At 48.1% G+C, this 14,784-nt stretch overlaps 1 protein-coding gene and 1 pseudogene across 1 annotated transcript in view; both read right to left on the reverse strand.

Annotated features, from left to right (window-relative positions):
• The window catches only part of LOC146209879 (solute carrier family 41 member 3-like), a 173,079-nt gene that overhangs the window by 126,493 nt on the left and 31,802 nt on the right, over window positions 1-14,784 (reverse strand). The window lies entirely within an intron of this gene.
• LOC146209881 (uncharacterized) lies at window positions 7,416-8,335 on the reverse strand (annotated as a pseudogene).

The raw sequence follows: 14,784 nt of genomic DNA on the forward strand, positions 1-14,784 counted from the left end.
CAGAAAACTGCAACGATGTGAGCAGAGGCATCTATGTGAATAGGTCAAACAAATCATGAAGTGTGTTGAGTGTGTTTCATGTGCATACATCATCGGTATTAAGCAAAATGCTTAATGTTCCTTGTTGTTCAATGTTCCTTTCCATTCTGTTGTTTCGCTGTTTTCTTTTTTTGTTTTCTAGAATGTATTGTAAACTGTCTGTAATATTGTGACTTTATTACCCACTCCTATATGAGACTGTCAAAAGGCTTACAGCATAAATAAATAATAATATATTGTTACAGTGAAACAAACAAGGGGGTGTTTACAGTGATATGGCAATGGGACAAGGTGAAGCCTACTAGCCCCAAGGCACCAACGCTTTCTTCTCTTCTTCTGCCAGATCAGCACAATCCTTCCTCGTCATCAGTAACGTGACAATATAAAAGTGAGAAACGTGCTATAGCGGTTTGGTCAGGAATGTTTTCAATCACCTGGAGCTCTTTGATGTGCGCTAATTTCGCACAGCAGAAAAACGTTTTTGCATGACAGCTCCATGGAAACGCTGCCGCCGCCGTCGGATTGTTGTTTTTGTTTTTGCGACTGTAGGAAGAAGTAAACGAAAATGCACTGGCCTGCTACTGGCTCTGTAGCTGAGTGACTTACGCTGCCTCGTGCCGGCAGCAATGAAAATAGAGAAGCAATAAAGAAAAAGAAGAGGAAACGAAAGATGCGCGTCGCAACAACCGTCATCCACCACCTAAGCGGTGGCGGGTGCAATGACGGCCTACAAAGGTGTGGCAGGCTAGCCCCCGCCGTAATTAAGTGGCGGTAACCTACCAGTCCCAGCCCCGTAGGGCCAGGAGCAACCACTCCGCCGCCGGATTTGAATGCCGCTGCTGATGCGCTGATAAGATATCCCTCACAAAAACCCTTCCCACTACGGAGGACCACCCACCTGTTCACAACCATCTTGTACACCTTTGGCAAGCTAGACGTAATCTCATAAAACAGTGGGAGTAACAAAGGCACAATCGAAAACTTAGAATTCGAATAGTGGAGCTAACTACTCAAGCAGACCAATACGCATGGAACCTCACTCGCACCAATTGGCTAAAAAGGTGCTAATCCATCAAAGGATGGCCAGACATCAGGCTTACGTGGAACCTTCTCCGATGCCTAAATGATCCACCGAAATCTAAGGGTGCACAACATAGAAATTTGCATCGAGCCTTACACGGATTTCAAGGCACGGGTAACTAACTCGTGGATGAACTCCCACGTCTCTATATCTGCATTTGGAGAGACGCAGAACCCTCAAATCCAGAATACCGGGGGGAACCGAACGAAGATCTAGATAAAGACTTCACTTGAGAAGAAATCATAGTAGCACTAGCAGATATGCGCCGAGGTACAACCCCAAGACAAGACAAAATTACGGTCGGACTTCTAACCAACCTCGGCACGAAGGCACTGCAGCAACTTACCGATTACGTTAACAAATTCTGGCGCATTGGCATCATTCCACAGGCATGGGAAACAGCCAATGTACAGTCGTGAGCAAAAGTGAAGAGACCATGTGCTTTGAGAAAACTACCCGCCAGCTTTTTCTGACAGTGAAAGAGTTATTTCTGAAAAGTGCATTAGGTACCATGCATAATATACTTGCCTCCTTGCCCAAGCAATTTTCTTTGGCACATTATTATACATCAAAAAAGCAATCGTAGCAGTTAGCGTGGTCTCTCCACTTTTGCTCACGACTGTACACTTTATCCCCAAATCCGGCAAAAAAAGACAGCATTGAAAACCTACGCCCTATATCACTCACGGCGTGCGCAGGCAAACTCACTGAAAAGGAAGTCCACGCGCGTCTCTCCAACTATCTAGAGAACAACGAGCTGCTGCCATACACAATGTTTGGATTCAGACCACATCTGTCCACCCATGATATGCTTCTGCAACTCAAACGCGAAGTCATTGATCCAACACGCAGACACAGTGATCGAGCACTTCTATACCCTCGACCTCAAAGAGGCGTTTGAATACGTCAAGCACTCCACAAACCTCCAGTGCACGAACTGTGGCGAGCGTGTTTACTCGTAAAACTACGATTTCCTTATAGACAGAACCGTCCACATCAGCATCGGCACCAAACGAAATACGCAAGTGAAGATGAGCGCGAGAGGCACTCCGCAAGGGGCAGTATTATCCCCCTTTCTGCTCAACATTGCACAGCAAAGTATCCCGCCCCTCCAAATCTAATACATGGTATGCGATACGCCTACGCTGACGATATAACCATCTGGACAACCACGGTGAGTATGGTAATTACTGAAGAACAACTACAAACAGCGGCAATAACAGTTCAGAATTATGCACGAGCGTGTGGCCTAACCTCCAAAAAATGTGAATTCCTAGTGTTCCGCCAGCACAACAATCAGGCCACGATCGACATCCACGTTGACAACTCACCCATCAAGGAAGTTCAGACCCTCAAGATACTGGGTCTGTATATACAAGCAAGAGCAACGACCTCCTCGCCGTGCAGAAACTCCGCTTCATGAGCGAGCAAGTCGCCGGGATGATCGCCAGGAAAACGACGCGGAAATCAGAAATGGGAGAAAATACTCTCCGACTGGTGCAGCATTTCGTTCTGAGCCGCATCGTCTATGCAGCACCCTACCTCCGTTTCAGGAAGTTTGACATCAAGAACCTGTATGTCATAATCACAACAGCCCACAAGAAGGGCCTCCCTCCTACAACATCGACGGACCGGCTTTTACGACTGGGCATGCACAACACGGTAGACGAGCTGATAGAGGCAAAGCTCACAGCGCAGGTGGTACGACTCTCAACGACTCTGGCTAGCCGACAAGTCTTGAAGGACTTGAGCATCAATTGCCAACGACAGCTATGCCCTAAAAGCGACATCCCATTCTCATGAAGAGCACAATTCAAAGGAACTTTATTACCGAGGAATATGCAACCCTATTTTCACCAGTCAAGACGCCAACTACGAGCGGAAGCTATAAAAAGGCACTACGGTGGATGCTAGGGCATGCTCCAAGTCGATGCCGGGGGTCTTGAACAGGGAATGGCGGCCGCCGCGGTGCTGCACTAAAATCGAGCAGGGGACGGACTAATATTGCTCAGCCAAGACACACTGGCTGGGGAAGAATTGGCGATTGCCCTAGATGCAATACATTCTTACAGATGCACAGACAGCATATCGCAATTACCTCGAGGCAGAATTGCACTGCTAGCAACTAAATTCCTGCAAGGTAGTTACACCCGTGGCTACAACCAACACAAACACTTAGTTGGGTACCAGGTCACCAGGGCATCCCAGGGAACGAGAGCGCACACACCTCAGCCCGTGTGTGTGTGTGTGTGTGTGTGTGTGTGTGTGTGTGTGTGTGTGTGTGTGTGTGTGTGTGTGTGTGTGTGTGTGTGTGTGTGTGTGTGTGTGTGTGTGTGTGTGTGTGTGTGTGTGTGTGTGTGTGTGTGTGTGTGTGTGTGTGTGTGTGTGTGTGTGTGTGTGTGTGTGTGTGTGTGTGTGTGTGTGTGTGTGTGTGTGTGTGTGTGTGTGTGTGTGTGTGTGTGTGTGTGTGTGTGTGTGTGTGTGTGTGTGTGTGTGTGTGAAATTTTATTTGGGGAAAGCTTGAGGTAGCCGGGGCAGCCTCACGCAAACACTAGGTAGGCTCCTCGTTACAGGAGCCCATTGGCGACCGCCGCGGCTCGGGCTCGGTGGGCCAGGGCCTTCTGGCTTGCCAAGTCGGAGCAGCCGAGCAGGGCTGCCTCCCAGTCCTCCCGGGTGGGGTTGGGTTTGCGGGGGAGGTTCGGGGTTGACTGGCATGCCCACACCATGTGGAAGATGTCCGCAGAGTTCTCCGCACAGTGCGGGCATTTTCCTGTACAGGCAGGATCAAATTGTTTTGAAACTGCGGGCACAGCAGCGGTTTAGTGTAATGGCAGAAGAGTGCGCGTTTATCCACCTTTGTAAGGCACTTACAATGCTTAGAATAAATTGCATGGCCGAATTGAAATAATTCAGTAATTTCTCGAAAAGTGACAGCCGGATTGGGTTCGGGATCCGCATCAAAAGGGTCTGAAGGCGGTGCCCGGAGAGTGAGCGCGCGGGCGGCGGCGTCTGCCGTTTCATTGCCTTCGAGGCCCATGTGAGCTGGAGCCCATACAATCGTTCGAGACGCGGGGGGGCCCGAGGTAGTCATTGTTTTGAAGGATGCGGTGCGCAAAGAGAGGATTGTACACCTGTTTAATATTTCTGCGGGCCCCTCTCGAATCGGTGATGATGACTCGCGAGTCCTTGTCTGCGGTGGCTAACGCGATGGCAACTTCTTCCGTATGTGTTATGTCTTGAGCTCGGACGACTGCGACTGTGTACCGCCCCCCATGGTGAGGGCCGGAGGCGTCCACGTATAATATTCCGTGTTTGTTCCCATAGTGACGGGCCAGTGCCTCCGCCCGCGCAAGGCGCCTTCCACTGTGGTCGTCACGTGTCATGTTGGCCGGAAGAGGGCGTACGTGCAGGGCGTATCTCCAGATTTCAGGAATGCGTACGCGCTCTTCCGTAAATGTTGCCACGGCCGGTCTCGAGGGAGAGAGCGCGCGCTCCTTCTTACGGCCTTCTCAATCGCCGCGTCAACAATGGGAACTTTTCTCCTTGAGTTACGCTCTTCGCCACCGCAAGGGGCGCGACCTGCTCACTGTTCGCTCCGTGTCTGCTTCAGCGGCGGCGGGTGGCTTTTGCCTGGTTTCGCGCTGTCGCTCGCGAGTTTCGTGGTGAGGGCAGCCCCGAAATTAAAGAGCACAGAAGGTAGATGCTGCAGCGGCATGTCGTCAACGTACCACACGTGAACGGATATAAAAAACACTGTCGTTCAGCAAACGTTCGACAAGCATGGCATACATTGAGGCACGGTAGCTACTTTTTTTCATTTTAATCCGAATTTTCCCCAAGCCTGTACAAGAATAGGAACCAAAAGAAAACTGAATGAGCAGTGATCACATCGAACCTTCTTCAAGGCTAACATGACAGCATCTTGTCTGCAACAGGAAAACTGTCTTTCAGCGCTAGATGCGAAACCATTCATGTAGCCCCGAAGATGAAAATAATTTCATAAAAATGTAATGTAAATTGCAAAATGCTTGCATGATATAAAGTATTAGTATAACAGTCAAAGTAAACGTTGTAGGGTTGAGTTTTAAATGTTATTACAATTCATATACTGTGCAATGTGGGGTATTATAAACATTATTTTAATTTTGCAAATTAACATTGTTTTAATGAAACTTTACATGATATTATGCTTATTATGAAAACTCCATATTATGGAGTTGCCCGAAAGGAATTGACAACAGGTTGTTATTAGGTCCGCTTCTTTGATATTTGAAACATTTCTCAGAATTCTTCTCAATTAATTATGCCAGGAAAGTGACAGAGAAGACCGAGAGGCCAACTCCTTATATGCACAAGCCGTGCATTAAGATTTGGGCCTGAATTTTCTAGACGCAGGTCGCATTTCGATGAATTGATGAATAATAGTGCAATGTGTAACTTTGAAGGACAATTTTTTATTGTTTGCCACTCTTTTCGATTCTGCTTAACTGTTTATGCCCATTTCTTTGATTAAATGTAGTCGCGAGACTACATATACATCTTCGGTCTTTAAACCAACTGATATGTTTTGAACGAAGCTAGAACAGCCCACTCCACTAGACAAGTGAAATTTTTACTATATGAGTAAATTTTTGTTATTTACTCTGAATCTGAGACGCGCCATGAATTTTTGCCGGTGCCTCTTCTGATCTAAACGAAAACGGTAGCGGTTGGCGGAATCTCCACCCAACAGTTCACCACGCACTCACATCAGGTCGCGCTACACCTGCTTAAAGCCTTCACAGGCAGATTGCATAGCCTGGTACATGTATTTTTGTACAAAACTTAGGTGTAAAAAATGTTGAAGTGTACCCGAAGCTTCATTCGACCGTGCACGGCCGCACTGATGATGGAGCGCGCGCGTGAGCTGATTATTGACTGTATTTTATTCCTCGTACACGATAAATGTTCGATGTTGATGACGGACTTTGTATAAACCATAAGGGGCGAAATGTCAGGACCTGCCGGTTGCAACTGACGCGGGCGAAGCTAAAAGCGAGCGCGCGTTTCCCTTGCGCGTGAACGGCTGTAGCGGAGGAGCAGCAGTTAGCAGCAGTGGGGCGGTGGAGACCCCACCGAGCCGCGGCGGGCGGTGGAAACAGACCCCATTGGAGAGGCCGTAAGAGAAGAGAAGCGCTCTTTCTCTCGAGACCGGCCGTGGTGTTGCGTGGTGGACGTGTAGCCTGGCTAATAGGCGGCGTCCCGACGCGTTTTTTGAAAGCCTTGCGTATTGATTGGTCAAGTGCGCCTCCCGGAGCTCCGCGAATGTGTTTATCATCCTCAGGCTCATAAGACGCTGGTTGGATGTGTTGATCGGGAGATCGAGGGCACGCTTATACATCTTTCTGAAAATCCCTTCGAGGGCGGTCTCATCAAACCTGCGCAGGTGGAGGTGAGGAGTCAGTACTCGACTGGTCAGGAGTGCATGCGCCAGCCGCAAAGCGTCTGTGCACCGTAACCCCCACGTTTGTTGGAAACCCGGCGCACCATCCGGCCCACCTGGTCCCCCACCTTGCGCAGTTTTCCTAGTGTTGCAGCAGCCCGTCGATGTTTGTGGATAAGGAGACCAAGTACTCTAATCTTACCGTGTTCGGGTATCGGACCGCTGGCCAGCGATAGCATTTCTCCTCCGGGCACCCAATACGGATCTTGTGGAACCTCCTACACCACTTCTAACTTACACTGAAATACTTCAGCACGTAAGATTATCTCGCCAGGTCTACCCTACACCGGCTAAAGCACTAGACAAAGGGGAAGAAGTACACCTCCGAACCCTACAGACCGACACATTTAACAGCCCATGAAGGCTACACTCAATAGATCTAGAGTCATTTGACTCACAATGCAAATTCTGCGGAGAGAAGGCGGACCTGTACCATATGGTGCAACCCTGCCAACGAAATCAGATTATCATTATTAACCAGCCAACGCAGGAGGGGTGGAACGCAGCTCTGACCGGCTCGGACGCAAGGAGTCAAAAAGGACTCGTCGAAAGAGAGTGGAGAGAAGCCTACGCCAATGGGTTTCCGGACTGAGGACTTCAACTGCCGCTACAAACTCCTAAACATTTTCGTTAAGTTATTTTCGCCACCGTCACCGCAGATCACCGAAATTATTTCGGAGCCCTCCACTATGGCTTTTACTTCTTCCGTTCTGCTTTCCGTTCCTTCTTTCTGTTTGCCTTACAACGCCTTATGAGTGTCCGCCTAAAAGCGACAGATACGGTTCCTTTCCTTTCTACTAATCTACAATTTTACTAGTACGATAGGTACGAATGACGACTGCGATGAATGAATGAAAGAAAAACGTTATTTAGAAAAAGGGAATTCTGCCGGCGTGGTTGGGGCCTTCCGTCCAGGGCTCCAGTAGCCTTTGCCGTCTCGAAAGCACTGTCGATCAGTTTGAGCTGGCCATCAGGCGTCGAGCAGGACAGCGCAGCCTCCCACTGCTCCGGTGTTGGTGTGGTGTTTATTGGCGCTACGTTTGTTTTTTGACACGCTCATGTAACATGGTAGAGTGTAGGGGGCTCTCCGCATAGTGGGCATTTATTCTCATATGTTGTGGGATGCATTTTACTGAGTAGACTCAGGTTAGAGTATGTGTTAGGATGTAGCTGTCTTCAGGCAACCGACCGGTCTCTATTAAGGTCTTCGCGGGGAGGTGGATAGATCCTCCTTAAGGCTCTTTGATGTTCAAGGATGGCTCCATAGCGTCTAGTGACTGCGTCCAGTTCCCCGTCGTTGTGCGCCTCCCGGCTGTCGTATGCTCGGGCATTGGCGTCGACGCGTTGGTTACCTTTGACAGTCTCATGGCCTGGTGTTCACGCTATAAAGCATCTCGAAAAGGTGATTTTCTTGCCCTGCGTATGCGGATATGTACAGTGGATATGCGTCCGCTGCTATACCTTCTGCATGTTTCTTGCCAGTTCGTAATTATTTGCGTAGTAGCCTCCTCGCCCTGGTGGGTGGGTGATAGGCCTACCTCAAGAATGTTTTTGATCTTGATAAAGGCGCAGTTGATTTCGCTAAGCTGCTGATCAACAGCGCTGGCTACCGCTCCGTATTATTCTTTGTATGTGGTCGCCTCGGACGTACAATATGTTTTGTTCCCTGCGAAGCTTCTTTCGTGTGCTTCCAATCTTGCTTCTTTTCTGGCCTTGTGTATTTTCGGATGCATTTTTTTTCGGAATCAGATTGACCCTAGTGATCTCTCTTGTCTCCTTCGGTATGCTCCCTGTCCTAATTATTTCTGTGCAAGCATCTCTCATGCCCAGTATATTCAGCGTATTCCTTCCCGTTTGCGTCTGCATGAGTCTTATTTTCTGCTCGAGAAGGTGGACCTCGATGTACTCTTGCACTGTGTTGTTTAGACCTAGTTTAGCGAATTGTTCCGTCGTGGTGTTTACCAGTAATCCAAGAGTGCATTTGTAGCCTTTCCTCAAGATTGTGTCCAGTTGTTCCTGGTCCTGTTCGAGCGCAATTTGGTAGGGGACACAATATACATTGCGACTTACAACGAGGGCCTGTACTAGCCTACATGTTTCCTCCTGGGGCATGCCTCGTCTTCTGTTGGAGATTCTTGCAAAATTTCGCGTGATCTGCGTTGTGGTATTTGCTAGCTGCCTGATTGTTTGATCGATATGGCAGTTGCTTTGCATTCGCATGCTTAGGAGTTTTATTTGCGACACTTCCGGGATCTTCTTCTGTAGACGTCTATGGAGTTTTGCAGATCGTACCCTCTTCTGTGCACTCTGAGCACCTCTGATTTCTCCAGTAACATTACGGTCTGCAATGTCGGGCGTATGCGTTGACAGTGTCCGCTGTTCTCTGCAGACAGTCTTGTTTTTCTTCTAAGGATCCCCTGGTCACCCACATCGTGACGTCATCAGCGTAGACAGCATGCCTAGCTCCTCTAATTTTTCGAGTTTCTTTACTAAGCCAATCATAACAATGTTAAAGAGCATAGGGATATCACTGAGCCTTGAGGTGTTCCCTTTTTGTGGGGTGTGGAAGGTGTCTGTCCTGATGCCTCTAATTCCAATGGTGGCTGTTCTGGTACACAGTAAGGCTTTCACATAGCTGTGTATTATTTGCCCGCAATCTAAGTTGCAGAGCCCGTCTAGCACTGCCCTGTGACTGACATTGTCGAATGCCGTTTTAGGGTCGAGCGCGAGCAAGATGTTTTCTCCGTATTGCGGGACAGTGTTAAGCACACCCTCCTTGATCTGCAGGAGGATGTCCTCTGTTTACAGGTGTTTTCGGAATCCGAACATAGTGTGCTGCATGAGGTCTTTGTCCTTCAGGTGGCAACCTCTGAAGAACAATAATTTTGTTTACTTTTCCCAAACATGACGTTAACAAAATGAGTCGTATATTTTCCAAGCTGGAAGTTTTGCTTGATTTATTACTATTTCTGCCTGAGACCAGTCTTTCGGGATGGTCCCCTGCTCCTAGAGTGTGTTGATGAATTCAGTAAATCTATTGATTGAATTCTCATCCAGGTTCCCTATCGTGGCGTTGGTAATGCCATCCTTGCCTGGGGTGGTGTTTTTCGTGGCAGACGTGACAGCGTGTCTGACTTCTTCTATGGTAATGGGTTCGTCGAGAACAGGATTAGTTTGCCAGTCTATAGCGAGCTGAAGTCGGCGTCCGTTTCGTCGCCGGTGTATCGCTGCTTGATGTTCTCTAGCAGTTCCCGGTCTGTACCTTGGAATTGGTGCGCGATCCTTTGGATTGTTTTATGCTTTTCACATTTGGTCTTACTTGGGTCTATGAGATAGATCCCTCAGCAAGGCCTACGTCTTAGCCTAGCCTAGGTTCTCCTGTAGCTCGCTAAATTTCTGGTCCCAGTTCCCTTTTGAGAACTCCGTCGCTTATTTTTCGGCTTGTTTTGTGACCTCGGTGATCTTATGCTTGAGCTTTCTATTGTGTTTCTGCCTTTTCCATCTTCTTAGCAACCGCCGTCTAGCATCCCAGAGGTGTAAGAAATGTTCATTCACGTGGGAGTGTTGGTGGTGAGAGCGACCTTCCTACTCACTTTTTTTCAGTTCGAGTTGATACCCTCGACCCAGTCCTTGATGTTCGTGATCTCTGTTTCTTCAGACTCCACCCTCGTGTTTCTATAGGCTTCCCAGTGTGTGAGTCTAGCCCGGTCATATTGTTTCCTGATCGGAAGGGTTTCTATCTGGATGCGCAAGATGCAGCGGTCACTTCTTAGCGTCTCCCCGGCGGTTTCCCTATTTGCCTGTCTTATTCCTTTGACGAACGCTAAGTATTGGCACGAATCGCGGTTGATGCCATTTCCCACTCGCGTTGGCTGGATGTGATCTGTGTTTAGGCTGAACCTTCTACGATCAGCTTCTCTGGCTAGATCCTTGCCTTCTGAGTTTCTATGACATAGACCCATCTTTTATACCATGCATTAAAGTCCCCCTGGATGAGAAGACCCCTCTTGCTTGCTGCTTGTTCTGCCTTGCAAAGCAGATAGCTGAAGCTACCATTCCTTTTGCTGGGCGGGCTGTATACGTTAAGCAGGAAGATGCTTTTTTGGCTTCTCTTTTGGGTAATGACATGGATAAAAATGGAGTGAATGTCCGTCGATATCGTGTCTGATTGCGATGACAGTTTTGGCAACCAGCGTATACCGACCTTGCGTTCCCTCTGCCCCTCCATATGCTTAGTAGCCCGGTATATAGGGATAGCCTGGTGTCATCGACGGTACCGGAACCATGGAAGAATGCAAATATTATCCTCATTCACAAGAAAGGGGACTCCAAGGACTTTAAAAATTATCAGCTTACTGTCTGTTACGTATAAGGTATTTACTAAGGTAATCGCTAACAGAATCAGGACAACCTTACACTTCAATCAAGCAAAGGATAAAGCAGGGTTTCGGAAACGGTACTCTACTATCGATCATATCCATACCATCAATCAGGTGATAGAAAAATGCTCGGAATATAACTAGCCCTTATACATAGCATTCATTGATTACGAAAAAGCATTTGACTCAGTTGAAACCTCGGCGGTGATGCAGGCATTGCGAAATCAGGGGGTAGACGAGCCGTACGTGAAAGTGCTGGAAGATATATATAGTGGCTGCACAGCAACCATAGTTTTGCATAAAGAAAGCAACAAAAATCCCATAAAAATAGGCGTTAGGCAAGGAGACACAATCTCCCCAGTACTATTCACAGCATGTTTAGAGGAAGTATTCAGAGACTTGGAATAGGAGCAGTTAGGGATAAGGGTAGATGGAGAATACCTCAGTAATCTGCGATTTGCTGATGACTTTGCCTTGCTAAGCAACTCGGGGGATGAACTGCAAATAATGATTGATGACCTAGACAGAAAAAGTAGAAAGGTAGGCTTGAAAATCAATATACAGAAGACTAAGGTAATGTTCAACAGCCTCGGGAAGGAACAGCAGTTTACATTAGGTAGCGAAATACTAGAAGTAGTAGGCGAATATGTCTACTTAGGACAGGTAGTAACCGCAGATCCAGACCATGAAAAGGAAATAACAAGAAGAATAAGATTGGGATGGAGCGCATTTGGCAAGCACTCGCAGATTACGACAAGCAGCTTACCGGTATCGCTCAAGAGGAAAGTATACAACAGTTGCATCTTGCCTGTACTCACATATGGGGCTGAAACGTGGAGGCTAACCAAGAAAGTTCTACTTAAGTTGAGGACAACCCAGAGGGCTATGGAACGAAAAATGGTAGGGGTAACATTAAGATATAGAGAGCGTGCAGAGTGGGTCAGAGAAATAACTCAAGTTACCGACATTCTAGTAGAAATTAAGAAGAAGAAATGGACATGGGCAGGTCGCTGAGGGTAACAAACTGGATTACAAGGGAAGGAAAGCGTAGCAGGGGGCGGCAGAAAGTTAGGTGGGCGGATGAGATTAGGAAGTTCGCAGGGGTCAAGTGGGTGCAGCTAGCAAAGAACCGGGTTAAGTGGAGAAATATGGGAGAGGCCTTGGCCCTTCAGTGGGTATCATCCGGCTGATGATGATGATGATGATGATGATTATGATGATGATGATGATATAGGGATAGCAGCCGGTTTCCTGTAGGGTGATTATCTGGTGGTACTGTGCAATTTATGATGGGTTGTTTAAGAAGACTCCCCTTTTTGCGGATTCCGCAGTTCCACTGCCAGATTTCCAGGGTTTCCAACTTAACCTACCTCTTACGGTTCCTCGCCATGTTCGGCCAGTGGCCTATTAGTGTTTGCCTCTGGATTTCATGTCCATGAATTGTACTAGGCGTTCTGTATCTCTTCGTGCCTCTGCTTGGATGTTAGAAATGAGGTTACTAAGATTCGCTAGTGAGTTCTTCATGGCTGCCATGGCAGCTGCGAATTCTTGCCGCATTAAGGTGGCTAGCTGCGTTTCATCTGTTCATGCGTTGGTGTCGGTCTCCCCTTTTCTATGAGCCTTGAGCTCTTCTACAAGTTCGGTAAGTTTCTGTCTCAGTTCAGCATTGTCCGCCCTGAGTGTCTAAATGGTTTCTCGCACTTCCAGCACTTCGTTAGCGTTTTTACTGAAATGTGTCAGCGCGTTCGTGTTCTTCGCAGCAGTGGGACAAGTAGAGAAAAGCTGCCTGCCCAGCTCCAATTACTCTGTTCCTCCTTCTTCGTCTTCTGCTGCTGCTTCTTTTTGTCTCACCTGGGCTACCTGGTCCTTGATCTCGAGCGCGAAGCCGATCTGGATCCGGATGGCGAAGTAGAATCTGAGCTGAACCCACGCTTTCGAGCCCATCCGCGTCCGCCCGTGCCGCCATCACCCTTTACTCCGCTGTCGGTCTCTTCTTTCTTTCTGATCCGTGGACTCCTCGGTTTTTTTAAGCGTTCCTTTCACTCCTTTGCCACTGTGGGATGCGCTTCCTTGCACAGCGCACCTGGACACACACGAATGACCGTCCTCGATGACTGGCTCACCGCAGTTTGAGCAGACAATGGTGTCAAGTGTCGGACATACGTCCGCCCTATGCCCAGGATTGAAGCATATATAGCAAACTTGCCGCAATGTACAACAGAGGTAGAACGCGTCTTGCCGCCGTAGTAATAAATGTAGCGGGGGACGATGTCACCTTCTAATGTCATGACGGCGTTTTGAGATTTTCCAAGCATTCTTGCATAAAGGATTTTCACTCCTTGGGTACATACACTAAGATGGGATAGCGATTCGGTACGTGTTGTCCCGACGTCCAGTCCGTGGATCAATCATTTGCATGAATTGTCCGGCGCGGCAACATAAGCCGTCACAGCGCAGTCTTTTGCACCGAAATGTAGTTGGCAGTTTCCTTGCTTGGCGTGTTGATTAGGGCGATGTTATATCCGTTGAACAGCCGTATAAGTAGGCTGCCTTCGTTGCAGATGTCTGTGTTTCCACATGCTCTGGTTATAGCCGGAGCCATCTGATGCGTGCTCAGCTGGTTGATGTCAAGTCCATTCTTCGGTCTAATAATGACTGAAATTGGGTTTCGTCAGTGAAGGTAGCTTGTCTCTACGAATAGGATTCTCCTTTTGTTTGGGCTGTCTCGGGGAAGGGGGGGGGGGGGGGGGGGGTTGTCCGTCGCTTCGGTCCCGGCCTCCGGAACAACAGTTAGCCTCGAGTTGTGGTATTTCGCAATGAGCCATCCTCCGCTGTCGAGTGTCTTCTGTGAGTGGTTGGTAGCGTTCTCATCACGTGTTCTATTCTCTTGAGTCGGTGTCGTGGCTCCGGTCGACTGATCGTTAGGGGGCCAAATTGAGCGGACGCGCTTCACATGAGCTCCAGCATCGACGCCACATTTTACCCGGAAAACCTCAACGCTACAGAAAGTAACCTACTCCATCGACTTTCACTAATAAACTGAATCCGCTGTTAACAGATTTTCATTCGTAAGTCTAAAAAAGTTCACCATCTTCTTACCGTTCACAGATACGAAGTGAAAAACGCCTAGAGGCGTCGGGCCGTCGGCCCGACGAAACGCTGCTCACGCTCACGCGAGAGCCGCCAACAATGGCTACTAACAAAGCGACGACTGCGATATACCACTAGAACCCGCTGCAATTTACTACAGCGATCTCAAGGTTCTGTTTGTAATCGTTACAATGGGAACGACATCAATAAAATAGACACTGAAACCAGCCTTATGTCTCATATCAACAGAGCTATTGCTCGACATTCGGTTCAGCAGCGCGTTGCACCCCAGCAGGTAAACGTTACACATAGCAGTCATATGTTATATTTGTACGTCTAGTTGTGGACTTGTTTTAAAATAGTGCTTTTCTCTCTCACATTTTAACACGCTCTCACATTTTAACTTTAGTTACGCCGCCATCGGCCAGATTTTAACAGCATGTAATAAGATGGTTTCGTTTTAACAGAACTCGCGTCAACATCTTGCACGGGTCTTGGTGTCGGGTTACCACTGGCTCGATGTGGGTGCTTGCTTTCTGTGCCATAGAATCCACACACACCGTCTTTAGACTGGGCGCTGTTTCTCTTGCGATAACACCGTCAGATGAGAGCGTGTAGCACACAAATAATTAATACTTCGTACGGTGTGTAAAATTGAGAACTAGGCCATTGACACCACACAACGATAATAAACTGGCAGTCATTTATTACTT

Source organism: Amblyomma maculatum, chromosome 1 (genome assembly GCF_055883805.1).
Source record: "Amblyomma maculatum isolate TAMU_Amacu chromosome 1, ASM5588380v1, whole genome shotgun sequence".
NCBI classification, from domain to species: Eukaryota; Metazoa; Arthropoda; class Arachnida; order Ixodida; family Ixodidae; genus Amblyomma; species Amblyomma maculatum.